At 32.6% G+C, this 16541-nt stretch overlaps 1 protein-coding gene across 1 annotated transcript in view; it reads right to left on the minus strand.

Moving 5' to 3' along the window:
* LOC129218462 (uncharacterized) overlaps positions 1-16541 on the minus strand; it is a 252624-nt gene that overhangs the window by 163000 nt on the left and 73083 nt on the right. The window lies entirely within an intron of this gene.

A 16541-nucleotide genomic window follows, 5' to 3' on the forward strand; every position in this document is an offset into this window, starting at 1 on the left:
TATAAAAATATTCCTGTTTCATAGTTTTATTTTTTTTTTTTTTTTGAATGATTAAACAACATAATTTAATGTTTTTTAATTATGTTTAATGTACCTAAATCCATACATTATTACAATATTACTGAAATCTTAGCTATATGTTCAATTTAAAAAAAATACAAATCAATTGGTTATTAAATAGTCTTTTTTTTTTTGCTGTTGTTCTTTCTTCTTAATCACATCAGTCAAAAAAGGAGAAGCACAACTACACCCTATACAGATTGTACGTAGTACGATCCAAAAGTTCGAGGACCAGCTGTATAAAACCTTACCCAGAATAGTTCACATTACCGAAGCACATCCACCTTCAAAAGGTCGTCTTGTGACTGTGTACTTCTGCCAGTGTTCATATAACTTTTGGAAACACTCCTGGAAACATTTTTCGCTACCTTCTATGATGCATCTTTATCTTCTCCTCACGGAAGAAAGCGACGCGCATTTTTTTTTTTTTTTTGCTGGGAACAGGTAAAAATCACACGGAACTAAGTCCGACGAAACGTTATGTTATTTGTTTGTCATATCAGAGTATTAACCAATCGAAACGTGCATCCTCAACATGAAAGTCGCCTTCTTCCCCACGATGAAGTTAAAAGCAGCAGCGCAAGAGGCCTTACAGGAGGTTACGAAAAATGTCTTCCGGGAGTGCTTTTAAAAGCTATACGAACGTTGGCAGAAGTGCATAGTCGTTCAAGGTGACTATTTTGTAGATAGATGTGCTTCAGCAATGTGAACTATTCAGGGTAAGGTTTTATAGAATTTGTCCTTGAACTTTTCGATCATACTACCTACATACGTATGAGTTTTCAACTTACTATTTCATAACGTTTTTGAGAGACGCAAGTTTACGCGCATGAAGACATCACAAGAGTATATGTATAAATATGGTGATCGTAAAATAGAAATTTAAGTCGAAATCTAATTTTTTTTTTTTTTTGTGTTTACAATTCCTTATTCGTAAAAAGGAAGTAAAGTGAAATGAATCAATGATACTTTAAATCCCTGACAATCTCATCAATTTATTTCTGTTTGATTTTTTTTCTTTTTCTTTTTTGCCATCGGCCATCGGCCATTTGGAGGAAAACAATCGGCCATCGGCCATCTTTGAACAATCGGCCAACAATCGGCATCGGCCCATCGGCCAAAAAATGTCATCGGTCGAGCCCGAATATATATACATATATATATTCAAACATTTGTTTTTCCGCTTTGTAATACAGAAAATCCAAGGAAAATTAAATGAGAAAGTGAAAAACAGGAGTTTAAATATCTTAGCTAAAAATTTATTTGATCTTAGTATACTGTTGTGGGAACCTAAAGGCCAGCATCTGCTTTAATGAGTGTTTAATACATTTGAATATATATATATATATATATATATATATATATATATATATATATATATATATATGCGTGTGCATGTGTATGTTTAAGTAATAAAAAAGATTGCCGCTAAATATTAGCATCAAAGTAAAAGGTGCTTTTATATCATGATTTGCAAATTCTAAAACATGTAACTTAAACACTTAATTAAGAAGTTGATAAAATTTAGTCACCCTTTTTAGAAGGAAATCTGTGTTAGAACACGCATTGCTTTTTACAGAAACTAAAATTTAAATTTTGCACTTTTATTGTTCTTTTTTAATTTTTATGACGAATTACACAAGAAAATGAAAAATTAAATTAGTGTAAATATTTTCAAACAAAACATCATAAGTTACAAAAGTAGGAAGTTTCTTTTCATTTCAAGGAGATAATTTATGGATCCCCCTGGTTAAAGCTTGTGATTTAATTGAAAGTAGATCGCTAATTAATTTCTGGTTTATCCGTGAAATTTCATTTATTTTCTTAGTCCTCTGATTTAGTTTTAACACAACAAAACACTTGAACCAACTCCTCTCGACAGCTGATTTAAAATCTGGCTATTTGAAAGCATTTTGTTTTAACATCGAGGTCTTATCTACATTCTAAAAATAGCCTCACACGACGCCAAAGTAGATTTATCCAAAGTATTTTCGAACATTATTCTATAACAATGCTTTTGAGCTTCTAAATTTTAGAATAAAATATTAGGAAAACTGAATAAGAAAAGAAATAAGCACCTAGGATGGATAAATGAATCCAGAAGTAATTAATGTTCCTAATTTTCGTGCACTATATAGTAAATAAAATAATTTCATTTGATATAAAATATAATATTATGTATAGAATATATTTTGATATATCAATTTAAAACCTTGGTGACTTACTGCCGTATAAATGTTATTTTAAAATTTTTGCAACATATATTAAATAAGAAAACTTTTCTTTATACATTCCACAAGTTTAAAGAATTTTCATTGGAAAAAATAGGATGAATAACTTTAGATTTGTGATCTGATTTCACACACACTGTTCTGTTCTCAAAAGTATGTCACGTAAATTAACATGCTGGAATTTAATTAAATTTCAAAGAAATGCCAAGAGATGCTAGTTGCAGAATGACTTTCTGCATCACATCTCATGAATCAAAGGTCTGCCAAAGGCTTTTTTTTAACTACGTCATCACCAGTAAATGTCTTTATATCGACAATACAGTGCTCATGTTTTTACAAAAGAGACGTGGCGCATAAATGTTAAATAGGCTACCAATGTAGCAGCTTATTTCACATCTTTCCTCTTTTGTTGGCAGTCCGAAAAAAGTTTTGGACTGCTAGCTTTTGTCCAAAAACATAGTTACCTATACTTTCACATGAAAAATCAGCAACGAAAGTATGAAATATTCTCGATTTTAGCTAAAGATGTTTTCAAAAGAAAGATATTTTAGTAATGCCTTTATTAGCAAGAATTTCTTAAAAATTGAGATAAATAAAGTTTCAAGGCGAAAAGTGTCAAAAGTGATGCAAGAATTAGTCTCTACAAAACACTGAAATAGCTATAAAATAATCAGCTGTTTTAATACATGGATAAAGTCTGATATTACAGCGTCCAAAAACAGCTATTTAGTTATAGTCATTTGCAAGAAAGCAGTTTCGTGCAGCGATGCTCTTACACTTCTGTTTAATAGAAAATCCAAATAGAATCGTATATGCTTCTCAATTTTTAATGAAGACATTGATCATACATGAAAACCCGAGCTTCATTTATGTGGCGTATTTTCGGTAGAAAAAATTTGCTTCCAGAAGACCTAGAAGATCGATTCAAATAATGATACTAAAATCACGTGATAAAAGCAAATAACGCTTAAGGGGAAAACTTAAAATATATTTCGAAATTTTTTAAAGATTTAAGTTTGTATAATCGAATTCCCTTAATCCTCTTCGACACTAAAGCTTTCCACCGCCTGCTTTCAATGTGAAGAAAGAAAAAATACTAAGCTGGAAATTGTTTTCATTTTCAACTATACATATAATAAAATAAGATGTTTGTGTGTGTGTGTGTGGCGCGCATCCCGAGAAAACGGTAAGGCCTAGAAAGATGAAATTTGGTATACAGGTGCAGTTTTTGCTGAAGATGTGCACCTCGGGCTTCGATTTTTGATATTTTAATTAGAAAAAAGTTATTTAATGTTTTATGAGTTTTTTTGCACTTTTTACCTCACACACCTCCGAACCAATCGCACCACACAAATATTTTTTGCACTATAAGGTAGGAGATTTAATTTTAAATATGATGAATGAAAAAAATTTGAAGATAGAGCAATTTTTGTATTTTTAATGAATTTTTCAAAAAACCTTTAATTTGCATTTTTCCTGGGTTTTGTTTTTTTTTAAATATCATCCTGCGAGAAGTATCAAAGCCCCATTTCTAAAATTTAAGTTGGTGATAGTAAAACCATTTCGCCCTCTTCAGAAGAAAAAAGTTCTTAAAAATACGCAATAGTTTTTTTTTTCAACAATTTTTTAATGCTGAACACATTATGTCTTTCTACGCATCGGTCGAAAAAAGCGTTCTTCAAACTTTTATGCCTTTGACGTCACTACTTGGATTTCGATTCGGTATTTACGATAGAATCTTAATCGCAAACAATGTTTATCTTTTGTTTTTACTATACAGCTTACTTCTACATTTTATGACGTGATGACCGCGTGTTTTCCGGCAGAGCTTGCTTTTTTTCTTTCCTTTTTTTCTTTTATTTAGGGATGGCACTTAATTCTCCCCCCCCCCCAAGCTGCAACGTTTTGCTGCATCTATATTACGTTACATTTCATAGTTATGCACATTTAATTCAATAATAACAGAGATTTTTTTTTCTTTGTCAAACGCTACTTTTTGCACACTATGGGGAATTTTGAAGATAACTTTTTTTTTTTTCTTTACTTAAATAAAAAAAGTGTTTTTTTTTTTGAGAGAGATCTTTGTTTTTATCAGGAAAGGGGCGGGGAGGTTAAAATAAATAGAGATGGATAAGAAAATTTAGAGATAGATCGTAAAAGTAGATAGCCGCCGAAGGCGGCAATCTTGGCGTAAAAATGTGAATGGCACAACAAAAGATAGAGATATATTGATTAATATTGCTGCCAAATTTATTTAAACAGCCGCCGAAGTCGGCAAACTTGAAGTAAAAATTTAAATGACAAGTTAGCCAAACAGCCGCCGTAGGTGGCTGCTTGCATAGAAAGGCGAATTGCGTAAGAAAGCGGACTAGCTGGTCGCCGCAGGCGGCTAGTTTTCAATAAAAAAAGCAATGCCCAATAAGAAATGTGGGCTTCCTTCCGGCTCTATGCTCTAACTGCTTCTAGTATTTAGTGATCGCAGTTTCAGCCGCACAGCTGAATCGAAAATCGCAAAGAATTGATCTTTTTCATGGATTGAAATTTACTTCTCCATTTCTATAGTAGCTACGTGACATATAATGGCCATTTCGACGGTTTTCCGCTGAACCTCGTCTTAATTAATTGGAAGTTATTTTTACTTTGCAACCAAGGGGGCACTTGGCAGAGTTAGGGAGTTTTACGATAAGGTATTACGATGTCCAAGTGTTCCATCGTTTCGGGCCTGATTTCTCACTAGTTATTGTGAAAGTGGATTCTGTAAGATCTTCGCGACTTCACTGAAAAGAGACAAGACATCCGCAATAAAGACACAGAATCGGTTTGGAATTTCGGCATGGTTTTCAAAGACTTGAGAGGAATGCAATAGCAAGAGTCGTTCCGACATACTCGTACGGTAACTTATTTATTTATAAATTTTATTTCTGAGAAAAGATACTTATTTGGTTCTTTTTGTGAAAAGTCAAATTAATGATATATTACAGTATCTTAACACAGATGTCTCCGCTTAATGTGATCATTTTTGGGACAAAATGATTTGTGATAATAATAACGGATTGATAACAATATGTGAACCACGAAACTAGATAAATTTCAAACTTTAAGCCACACTGAGTTTCAAAATAAAATGCAAAAGCTTATCTTATATTTAAAAAGTAAGCCTGAAAATATTTAAGTAGTGTATCTTTAAGTTCAAATATAAAAATTACACATAATTAAAACAGTAACAGTCGAGCAAACTTCTTATTATGTTAATGTCGAAGCTATATTAATATTTTTATCAACTTTTATCCCTGACATGAACTCTTGAGACGTGATATCTGAAATAGACGTGATATCTGGAAACTTCGACCACGCTAACACTGAAGATGGCCCCCACAAATACGGCCGAAACGTTTGGAGCAACAACACTCTGACCATGGCACAACAACCCGGAATCTTACAACATTATTGACATGAAAGCCTTAATTCTTACTTTGCTATTATTGTTTTTGATTGCAACTTCACCTGAATCAAAGAAGAAAGACTAATATGTGATTGAATGCGTCTTGATTAATGTTTTTGAAGCATGCTAATTTCACAAAATTAAATATTTTTATTTGCCCATAAAATATTGTTTTTTTTTTTTGTTTGCACTCAAACCACCTTTAAGAGTTTCATCTTTCATAAATATTTAAACTTTACTGAAATTTAGGTTTTTTGATTAGGTAAATAGTGATCACTCGCGGACTTCTACATCCGTCAAAGTTCTGCGAAGCCCAGGTTGAAGACCTCTGTTTTATTTGAAACAGAAAAAAAATTTGAGTTACTGGAAGTTGAAGTTCAAAAATTGCGTTCAAAAGATTATATAATAAAGTTACATTTTCCAAACAATATATATCTGTGAAAGTATATCGAAATATTTTTGATTAATTTGCTCTAAATAAATAAATATTGCATAAAATGAAATTTATTGCGTCTTATATTTCCATCTCAAAAGAGATGGGCAAGCAAAGCTTTAGATAAATGACGCCGCATAAATGAAAAGAAAAGAGAAAAGCATATAAAGATTTAATTCAAAAAATTTGCAACTGTAATATTATCAGCTTTCCAATGCTTTCAATTCTAAACCGAAAGAGCAAAAATGTCTATAAGATGCCATAATTCTTTTTTTTTCCCTTTTGGACGCAAAGAATTTTTCTTGGAAGGAAAACTCTTCGTTGTTTATCTTTAACATATGAGCCGCTCAGAAGCCAATGTGGTTAAGTCCAAAACACAAAAATTGAGAAAATTAATGTTTTTTGATAAATTAGTTTTTAAAATTCTTGGTTTATTAATTTAATTAGAAAAGTGTATAAAATCTTTTTTCGAGGTGTAAACTCTGCAAAAAATCAAGATATGTACAGGATGTGTAAATAAAAACGTAAGTATTTATTAAAATAATGACAGCATCTTAAAAATTTTTGGACTTATACATTTTGGCAGCTGAAAAAGATAAGAAATTTATGTAAAAATAAAAAAATAGCATTTATTGTCATAAGTTTTATTTTTATTCATCACAACAAACACCATCTTCTTCCGAGTTATTTAAATGTAAATCTTGATCTTCATGTGTTGTCCTTAATGTCCTGTAAATGTCGTGTTTAATTGGAGGTATATACTTTAATAAACAGATGATGTGTTTTTTGTTTCTCTTGAAATTGTTCTGCCATTAGGATATAATATAGGTTGAGTTATATTTTTTAAATTTACTGGCCTATCTATTTTTTTTTTAATTTTTTATATCAATTACATGAAAGGTATCATCCTCGTCAAAATTATGTTTGAACTTAAGGCTGCTTGGGTTTGACCTTTCCAATTTTATCCATCTCATATTAAGCCAATTGACTGTTAGTCCACTTCTAGTTTTTTTCTGTTGGTAACAGCTTCTTCCAATGGTTTTGTGGAAAGAAATTCTTGTTGATTCATTTCGACAACTCTGAAAGGGTTCTATTTTGTATCTTTTACTATTTTGTATCATATGATGCCAATCACTAGGTTTTAAATGTACGGATTTTTTTTTTCTTTTTTTTTTGCATAAGCTTCTACAGCTGCAAAATCAGTATCATTGGGCAAATAACTGTGCCCACTTAATAAAAATTTAAGCTGAATTGATTCAGCTTTTATATCTTCACTCTGAACCAATTTCAGTAAACTTAACAGTTTTTATATTTCAATCCTGTCCTGAACATGAATCTGAGTACATTATGTTTTGAAAATCCTTTGCGTACAATTTAATGTGTTTAGCTAAACACGATGACACTTCTTGTGAACCCCGCAATGCTTGGGTTATAGGCCAAACATACGTGTAGCCCTCGTTAGACTTTAAATCCTGGTAACCAAGATTGTATACATATAAGTTTCCCTTGTAATAAGCCACCGATGTGGATAGTTTCAGAAATGGTAATGCTTTTTCTAAATCAAAACTAAACACGTATATTTCGTCTCAAGCTCTTAGTCGATCATTAGCCATACTATTACGGGCAATTTCTGCATTTCGCAAGTGTTCGTCATGTTCAACTTCAGCTGCATTTTTTTCTTCATCTATTGTAGATTGTTTTTTTATTACCAAATAATCAGATTTTGCACAAGTATCTTTTGAAGATTTCTTAAAATGTAAGTTAAATTTTGTCGAAAATATATGGTAATAAAACTTTTCCTTTACTTGTGCAATTTGCTCTTCATTACATTGTTTGACATAAAGGTTATACATTTTTGCAATAGAAAGATCTGAATATAAGTATCTGCGTCTGGGATTATGACTTCTTGTTCTATGAATTTCTTTTTTTTTCAGTGTTGCCAACAAATATCGAAAGAAGAAGAATAATTTAATTTTTATATCAAAGTTTATGTAAAAAAATATTGATAAAAGGTGGACTTATTCACAATGGCTTCTGATTATTATTATACAACATATTCAGAAGCTATTAAAAAAAGGACTGTCTAACCTAGAAAAATGTAACTAACAAATAAATCCTTTAATAACTAAGAAGATTATTATTTATTTCATCAAAATTTCCAAAAATCAGAAAATATCAAAAAATGGACTTAACCGCATTATCTTCTGAGCGGCTCATATAAGCTCTAGCAGATATGGCGTCAGAGGTTTCAGGAATTTGAGGGAAATATTCAAGTTTACTTCAGCAAAAAAAATCCTCAGAGCAAAACTTCAAGTAATTAATGGTCTCTAAAACATAAACCTTTACTTAATTGAAAATGAGTAGGGAGGTGGACGTTGTGTAAAGGAAAACAGCACAGTGAGGTACAATTTGAGAGTTCCTGGTACGCGTTTCGGAGTTCCAAGAAACTACGTTTAATTTATTTTGTAGTAAGTTACTCTTGGCTCCCTTAAGACATTTTTCGCCTCCAGCTCTTGTGATTCCTATTTTGGGCTGATGAGTGCTAAAAAGCACGAAACTGCAGTCCTCGGATGGAATAACTAAGCTGGCGGTGTTATTTATACACTTAATGTGTCTCATCTATAGTATGTTAGCTCTAGCAGATATGACGTCATAGGATTCAAGCATTTTAGGGAAATTTTCAAGTTTATCTAGGCAAAAAAAGAAAACTCAGAAAAACTTCAAGTAATATTTGTCTCTGAAAAATAAATTTGAAGAGTGAGGTGGTCGTAGTATAGAGGGAAAGCAGAAGAAAAAGTACAAATAGCAAAGACGGAGGGCAAGAAACTATATACACGTGCTTCTTGTGTTTAACTCTTTGAAGCACAGTGGCTTCACTTGAGGCAGCCACTTCTTTTTCAGGCAGTTGTTTACGGCTCTATGTTAATTAGCTGAAAATTTAAAAAAAAAAAGGCTTCAAACGAAGCCACCGTGCCTTAAAGTGTAGAAAAGAAGCTGGGAAATATGACTAGTAACATTTAGCCACATTTACATTTCCAGAAATTCATACTAACATTAAAACCTGCAACCAGTTGGTACATGACCGTAATTTTCTTTTATTGATGTGTCTAGTTATAAAAAAAAAACGTAAAAAATGGACAACTTTTTCTGGTTTTGCTTCTTGCTTTTCTTTTTAAGGTTAAAATGAAAAATGGTGCTTCCACTCAGGAACTAAACACCTTTACCAGTGGAAAAACACAAAAATGTTTTGATAGTTTCCTTTTGGATTACGTTACTGTAATCAATTTATCTTAAAATAGTGTTTTTTTTTTAAAGAAAATATTCCAAACTGTTCGGTAGAGTGCTTTCAGTCACTTCTCAGACTACCCTACATGGTAAAAATGAATCACCTTTGTAACATTTCTTCACACCAAAAAAAAAGGCTTTTTTTTTAGCAATCGCGATTGCTTATTGCTTTCATTTGACTGTTTTTGGCATCCTATCATTTTATTTTTCCCACCGTCACTCTCCGCACCATCACCGTCGACCGGCTTCTCACGATGCTGCTCCTATAGCGAAAACAGTCTCCATGTTGCATCCATGTCCTACACACACGCGCATACATACACAACTGCACACACACACGCATACACCTACACACATACACACACAAACACATACACAAACAAACATATACGCACACGCATACATACAGACACCTACATATACACACACACATACAACTACCCACACATTCATGCCTGCACACAGACACAAGCACATATGCCTACACACACATACACATACCCCCCACACACATTCATACTCACAACTACCCACACACTTATGCCAGCACACAGACACACATGCCTACACACATACACATATCCCCTACACACAAACACACATACCCTCCACACACAAACACACACGCCTACATACACACACTCGTGATTGCGAAAAACATAATTTGAATTCAAGATGTCAATTTTTTTTTTTTTTTTTTAAGTATGAAACACATTTAAGCTTTTTTCATGAATATTTGTCTTCTATGACATTGTTCTTAATAATTTGGGTAACTAAAGGTATATTTGACTACTCAATAGAACACCTTTCTTAGCTTTGTCTTAACTTTCAGGAATGTTCTGTGTATATGCATCCAAGTGCACATAAGGAAAAGGAATCAATTATATGCTGTGTACCTACAAGGTTAAAAATGTACCGAAAATTTACTGCAAAAAAGTACTGTTAGAGGCGCATCGCTAAGCGGTGGGGTGAGGCGGAAAAAATTACTTTTTACCGAAAAATCCTCTTTTACTGTAACATTTTATGGTAAAAAATAAAGGGAGTGCTATTGCCTGTTGCGTTGATTGATAAAACGAGATGAAAGCAATGATATTCAAATCGGTCTTCTCGTCGTTAGTAAGACAGCGTGCTAATGAATGAGGCTCGCGGGAGGAGGGGGGGGGGCAAATTATGTTTATGCCTAACGCCACTTTATTTTCCAATATACGTTACTGTGAAACGTTCTCAGTATTGTAAACACCCCATTTTATACTAATATTCACCATAAAATTTTCCTGAATTTTTGACAGGGTAGAATTAGGCTCTTTGCTGTAATTAGTAAAAAACAAGCGCATAAGACACTAGTACAATCAAATGAAATAATAGCCGATTGGTGAAAATCCTTTCCATCAAATGTACGAAAGAAAAAATATCCAATTAAGAAAGTACGCCAAAATTTCGCCAACAAACGCCTCCGCGATCCACGAAAATATTCAGTATTGCTTGCTTGCTTTTGTGAGACCAAAAATTTTTACCTCAAACACTGAAATAGTTATTATAAGAAAGGTTGATTGCAGTGGCAACGAATAAATGAGGGAGAACTTTTACGCTTGGCAAATTTCTGGCACTGCATGAACTTCAAATGGGGAGAAATACTTAAAAGGAACTAGACGTGGAGAATATAATTGGATACGTAATTTGAGCCTGTTCACGAAAGCGGAAAAGCTTCGTTTACTACACTTTTCAACCTCTCTACAAATAAAAGGGATGTAGAAGTTATCGCTCAACTCAAAGTGTTGAGAAAGCGTTCGCTTTCAAAAAATATTTGAAAGTTAATATTTAGGAGGAATGATTGAAAAGAGAAAGTATACTCTTCACGGAAACAACTTTCTCTTTTGCAAATTTTTATCGTTCGTAGAAAAATTTAAAATTTGCCTTTTTTTCCTATTATTTGCTTTGTAAAAAAGTTTAAATTGCTAAAATATTGAGTTGCTAAATTCTTAGAAAGGATATGGCTTATCATTACAAACAGAAATACATTTGTAATTCCTCTAGATGGTTATTTCACACATTGAAAAATCAGAAATACGCCTCAAAAATATTTTTAAAATCAAACTTATTTTCATGCTTTTTTCTCAAAAATAGAAATTAATATTCGCGGAAAACAGGAGGGGGGAGGCAATTTAATTTTTAAAATAGGACAATCAAATGTTATTATAATTGATACAGGGTGTTCCGTTTTAACCTGCAAGACCTTTATTTTCGCAACTGTTAGTCCTAGATGTATACTTCCAATTGCAAAAATGTTCTAAATCAGATGCAGGGTTAAGATACTGAAAGTTTTAAGCTAAATGAGTCACAAAATACAAAATTTATATTTTTATACGGGCCCTAGGTCCCCTAACTAAATGTTTAAAGAAATAATCTCCATTGAAAACTATTACTGATACAAAAAATTTGACATTTGTGCGACCAAAACTCAAGGAGATATTCCAGTTCAAAGCTTTAAGGGACCATACAGGAGATGAGATTGGAACTTATCGCCGGTTTCAGAAGAATGGCAGGTCGCCAAAGTATGAAAAACAAAGTATTTATATTTTTCATTGTTATTCAAAAAGAAATGTATATGTTATGCCGTGATACACAAAAACGCACAGCGAAACCTCGAACAATTTAAACGAGCTGATGTGTGTATCACATGACTTTCTTTTACGCCAATTTAATGATAATAACGCCTTGGAGAAAGCAAGGAAACACTAAATATTTTCACCCCTAGTTTCTTGCGAACCGAAGCAAAAAAAAAAAAAAAAAACATTGACAGAATGAAACCAGACCGAAAAATTAAAAAAAAAATAAAATAAAAAAAATCTACAAATTTTTTGCCAAGTAGGCGACTAAACTTGGCGGCCAAAAGCTCGGCGATATATTGCCAAGTGTTTGACAAATTATAACACCACTAGAGTTAGCATTGAAATTAACAATGTTTTTTTTTTCAACAAATATACAATCTTAAATTGTTAAAAGTCCCATTTTTAAAGAAAAAAGGAAGTAACCTAATTTTCGCAAAGAAAATATTTTTTCAACTGTCAAAGGAGATTTATTCGTAGAAAGAAGCATAATAAATTTCACTGATCCTCTCAAAAGGAATCCCCTAAAAAAGGTTGGGTTTTAAGTCTATTTTACCACTCATGACATGAGTCGGAACAGTGCCAAATAACTGACAACGAAAAAACATGCAGCTATAACAATCGGCAGTTGAGTCATTTGGTATTTGATGCCTGAAAAGAAGTTCAGATTTTCTTCAACCACAACAAACACTTAAAAGCAAGAACTAAGCAATTGCTTGTCAACTGACGCCCCCGTTTTATATTTTTTCTACATTTTTACAATCAGGTCTTGGAGAACCTTTGGCCTGAGTCCAAAAAGCGTAGCGAGAGGGTTAATATTTAGACAGTTATTAACTTCCAAGTCAGTGAAAGGTTCTTGTCCCCCCACAAGAAGACAACTTATAACACCAACCCAAAAACCTACCATCAGCAGCAAGAGAACGTCACGTTGAGAATATTAAGCATTGGCGGAAGACGCCCTTTCTTTGTGACGTCACTACAAGCTTGGATGTCACACTGTCATTTTCACATCAGGTTACGACGCAAATGTGAGAGGAAATCGATTTTTTGGAAAGGCCACTGATGTTAAGAAATTCAGTACGCCGAAGATCATGCCTTATTTTTTGTTGATAAGTTTTAAAAAAAATCGTGGCAAAAGCATTTTATATTCAGGAAGCGGCGAAACTGGAAGACTAGATCAGATAGGATACTCTCGGGTATTTTGTTAGGGAAATGGAGACCGGATATGACGACAAAAAATTCAACATAGTTTTTACCCGGCATCACTTTAAATGTTTTATATGATAGAACGAAACATACTATGAACAATCGAAAGATTGAACTAAATTTCTCAAAACTAAAGTCTTGAATTTTAATCGACAGGTTTCGGAAAAGAAAAAAGTTAAATTTAATTTCGTGTAACTTAATATCTGAAAATAACACAGATTATTTTTCAGATTAAAAAAATAAATATTTATAGAGATATAAAAAGTTTGTAAATTTTGTGGAGGCAAAAATAAAGTCTGAAGTTTATGATAAAACTGAAACTTAGCTTTTAATCTTTTCTCAGGTAAAATTATGTAGCAAGTTGAAACAAAAAAAAAAAAAATCTCTCAGTTTTCATTTAACTGGAAGAGAAAACTAAAAGAACATAAAAATATTCTAGTTCGTGATTTTTTCATAAATTAAAAAACTGCACTTCAGATCGTCAGAACCAGAATTCATAAATTCTACTCGGCATTAGTTCAACGGTGCAATTCAAGCTCGAAGATAAGGTAAACGCACTACTAGCTGACACTGACAACACCAGTAGTTAACAAAGCAGTACAAGTGAAATTATAAAGTTTTACAAAATTTACAATATTATAAAATGTTGTTTAAATTTAAATCGCTTACCTTTCAGCTTAATCCTAGCCGTTTTGGCACCTGTTTTTCCTCTTAATAATTTATTTTTCTTTCTAAGTGCCAACTACTAGTGCAATGTCAACTATTAATGCGGGTGCCAACCACTGGTGGTTTTTCCATTAAATGTAGTCGAATAGATTATTTCAGAAAGGGCGTAAGTCCCACGGGAATCCATTGGACTTACGCCCTTTCTGATATAATCCATTCAGTTGGAATCGCATCTACATATTCAACGATTCCAGTTGGAACTAAACAAGCAAAAGAGAGTGAACTTGTTACCACAATAAATCTCTGCAAATACGTTATTTCAATCGTAACCATTAAAACAACAATATACTTCAGTAATATATTATAGTTCTTAAACATATTTATATTTGGAAAACTGCAATCCAGAGCAGGAATTCACAACTTGTTCCATTGGTTAAGTATAATATTGAGATTGTAAATCGAATTTTTTTTTCGAGTTTGAACTCCAATTCATATGGAGAGAAAGATCGAATTTTTGGCAACAATAAATTTCAGGAGACACAGAGCGAGTTCTCCAAGTTGAGTACAGTTAGAGAGAAAATAAATGCAAATTGAATTTAAAAAAAAAAAAAAGAAGTTACCTGAAATTACTATACAATACTATCGATATACTCTTTGCAACAGTTAACATCAACGCTAACATAAGTGGTACATACGTATTTGATGTGTAATATAACCTGTAATAATTATATTACACAAAAATAGAGTTGTGAAATCCTTTACAAGAAAACTTATGACGTGAACACGGACTCTGCATCATAGAAGAAACTAACTTAAAATAAATTCAGTAAATTACCGCCCAATAGTCAGGGCTAAAGCAGAAGTACATGAAATACACCGCCAGCTCAGTCATTTCCAGCCGAGGACTGCAGTTTCGTGCTTATTAGCACTCATCAGCCCGGCATAGGAAAGTGACTGAGCTGGAGATGGAAAACCTCTTAAGGAAGCCAAGAGTGCCAAACAAGAACCGAACCATTGCTTCGGTCACTCGTCTGGTCTGCGCTAATTCTATATTAGCTAGCAGTTTGTTTGGCACTCTTGGCTTTCTTAAGTGGTTTTCTATCTCCAGCTCAGTCACTTTCCTATGCCGGGCTGATGAGTGCTAATAAGCATGAAACTGCAGTCCTCTGCTGGAAATGACTGAGCTGGCGGTGTATTTCATGTAACTTAAAATACGTTGCAATTTTTTTAACCAAGATTTATTGATAGGATTTTCAATAACCCATTTAACTATACGTATGAATGGGCGGAATCGAAAACTAACCCAAGTATAGATAAACCAAACAATAGTAACAACAATTGGAATTACTTAATTAGTTGCAAACAAATCTTCTAATAAAAATGACTAATTAAGTTCAAATGGAACAATTTTGACAATGCAGTAAAAACCTAGCATCAGTAATAATGCTCTTGAATTAACTGTAGAGTTTTCTACGCATAATTAAAAACAATTTAAAAATATAGAAAAAATAGAAAGAATATTTTGTGATAATCAGAAATGTAGACAATAGCTCATTCATCGGCCCTTCAAATAAGAACGTAAATCTAAGAATTGCATGAAGTAATTGGAACAACAGAGTTTTTGTCACGCAAAAGATTATTATCTTAATGAGTCGAAATCTTGTTTGACATTAAACCGATATTGATCCACCGAAAAATAAAATAGAATAAGCTTTAGAATTCAATCGATTCGAATGTTTTTATTCGAATGGAGATTAGAATCTTATTTTTTAAAGCCCTCGAAGTTCCTTTGAAAATGACTTTTTACAAATTTCGAGAGAAAGCTAACTTTGACAGAAAAACCTTTAATTGGAACGCTCAAGAGGTTTGAAGTAGCAAAGAGCATTTCAAAGTCTTCAAAAGTTTTTTTTTCTGTTGCAAGGGGAGTGGGGGGATAGATTAGCGCTTTAAAAATCGTTTTGTTTTTAAATGTCATTTTGTTAATGAGTAAGATCACATTTTCAAATAACAATGAAAGCAGAAATATGAAAATAAATGAAATAAAAATGAACATAAATGAAGGAAAAAGCGATGAATTATTTTTCATCTGAAACGCAACACTGTATAAAATTTTCCAAAGAACACTGAATCTAGATTTTTAACCAATTTAAACAAATAACCACAATTCCTGTCACTAAAAGTAGAAATAACAAAAACTTACTTTTAAACAGCAGAAGTAATGGAAAATAATAGGAGTTATAGAACACTTTCCAATTTCAGACTCAATAATTAACTCAATAAAGCATTTTACAATGTAGAGTACATTACTTACCCTACTGGAAAAAATTACAATACCCAGTATCTAGGACTCGACCGATGCATCGGCGCCGATGATTCAACAATTTAGGCATCGGCATCGGCGGCCGATGTTAACGTGGAGAAAACATCGGCCCATCGGCCTTAAAAAACATCGAAAAGCCGATGGAATAGGCCGATGTTTTCGAAAAAAAAAGGACCTTTGCTGTTTTACTTTTCAATACTAAGAAAAGGGAGTTATTGTTCTCATATAAAATTGTTTACTTAAATTTCAGTATGAATTTCTATTTTAATCACATGTATCTCTTATAATTCAT

This window comes from Uloborus diversus, chromosome 3 (assembly GCF_026930045.1).
Source record: "Uloborus diversus isolate 005 chromosome 3, Udiv.v.3.1, whole genome shotgun sequence".
NCBI classification, from domain to species: domain Eukaryota; kingdom Metazoa; phylum Arthropoda; class Arachnida; order Araneae; family Uloboridae; genus Uloborus; species Uloborus diversus.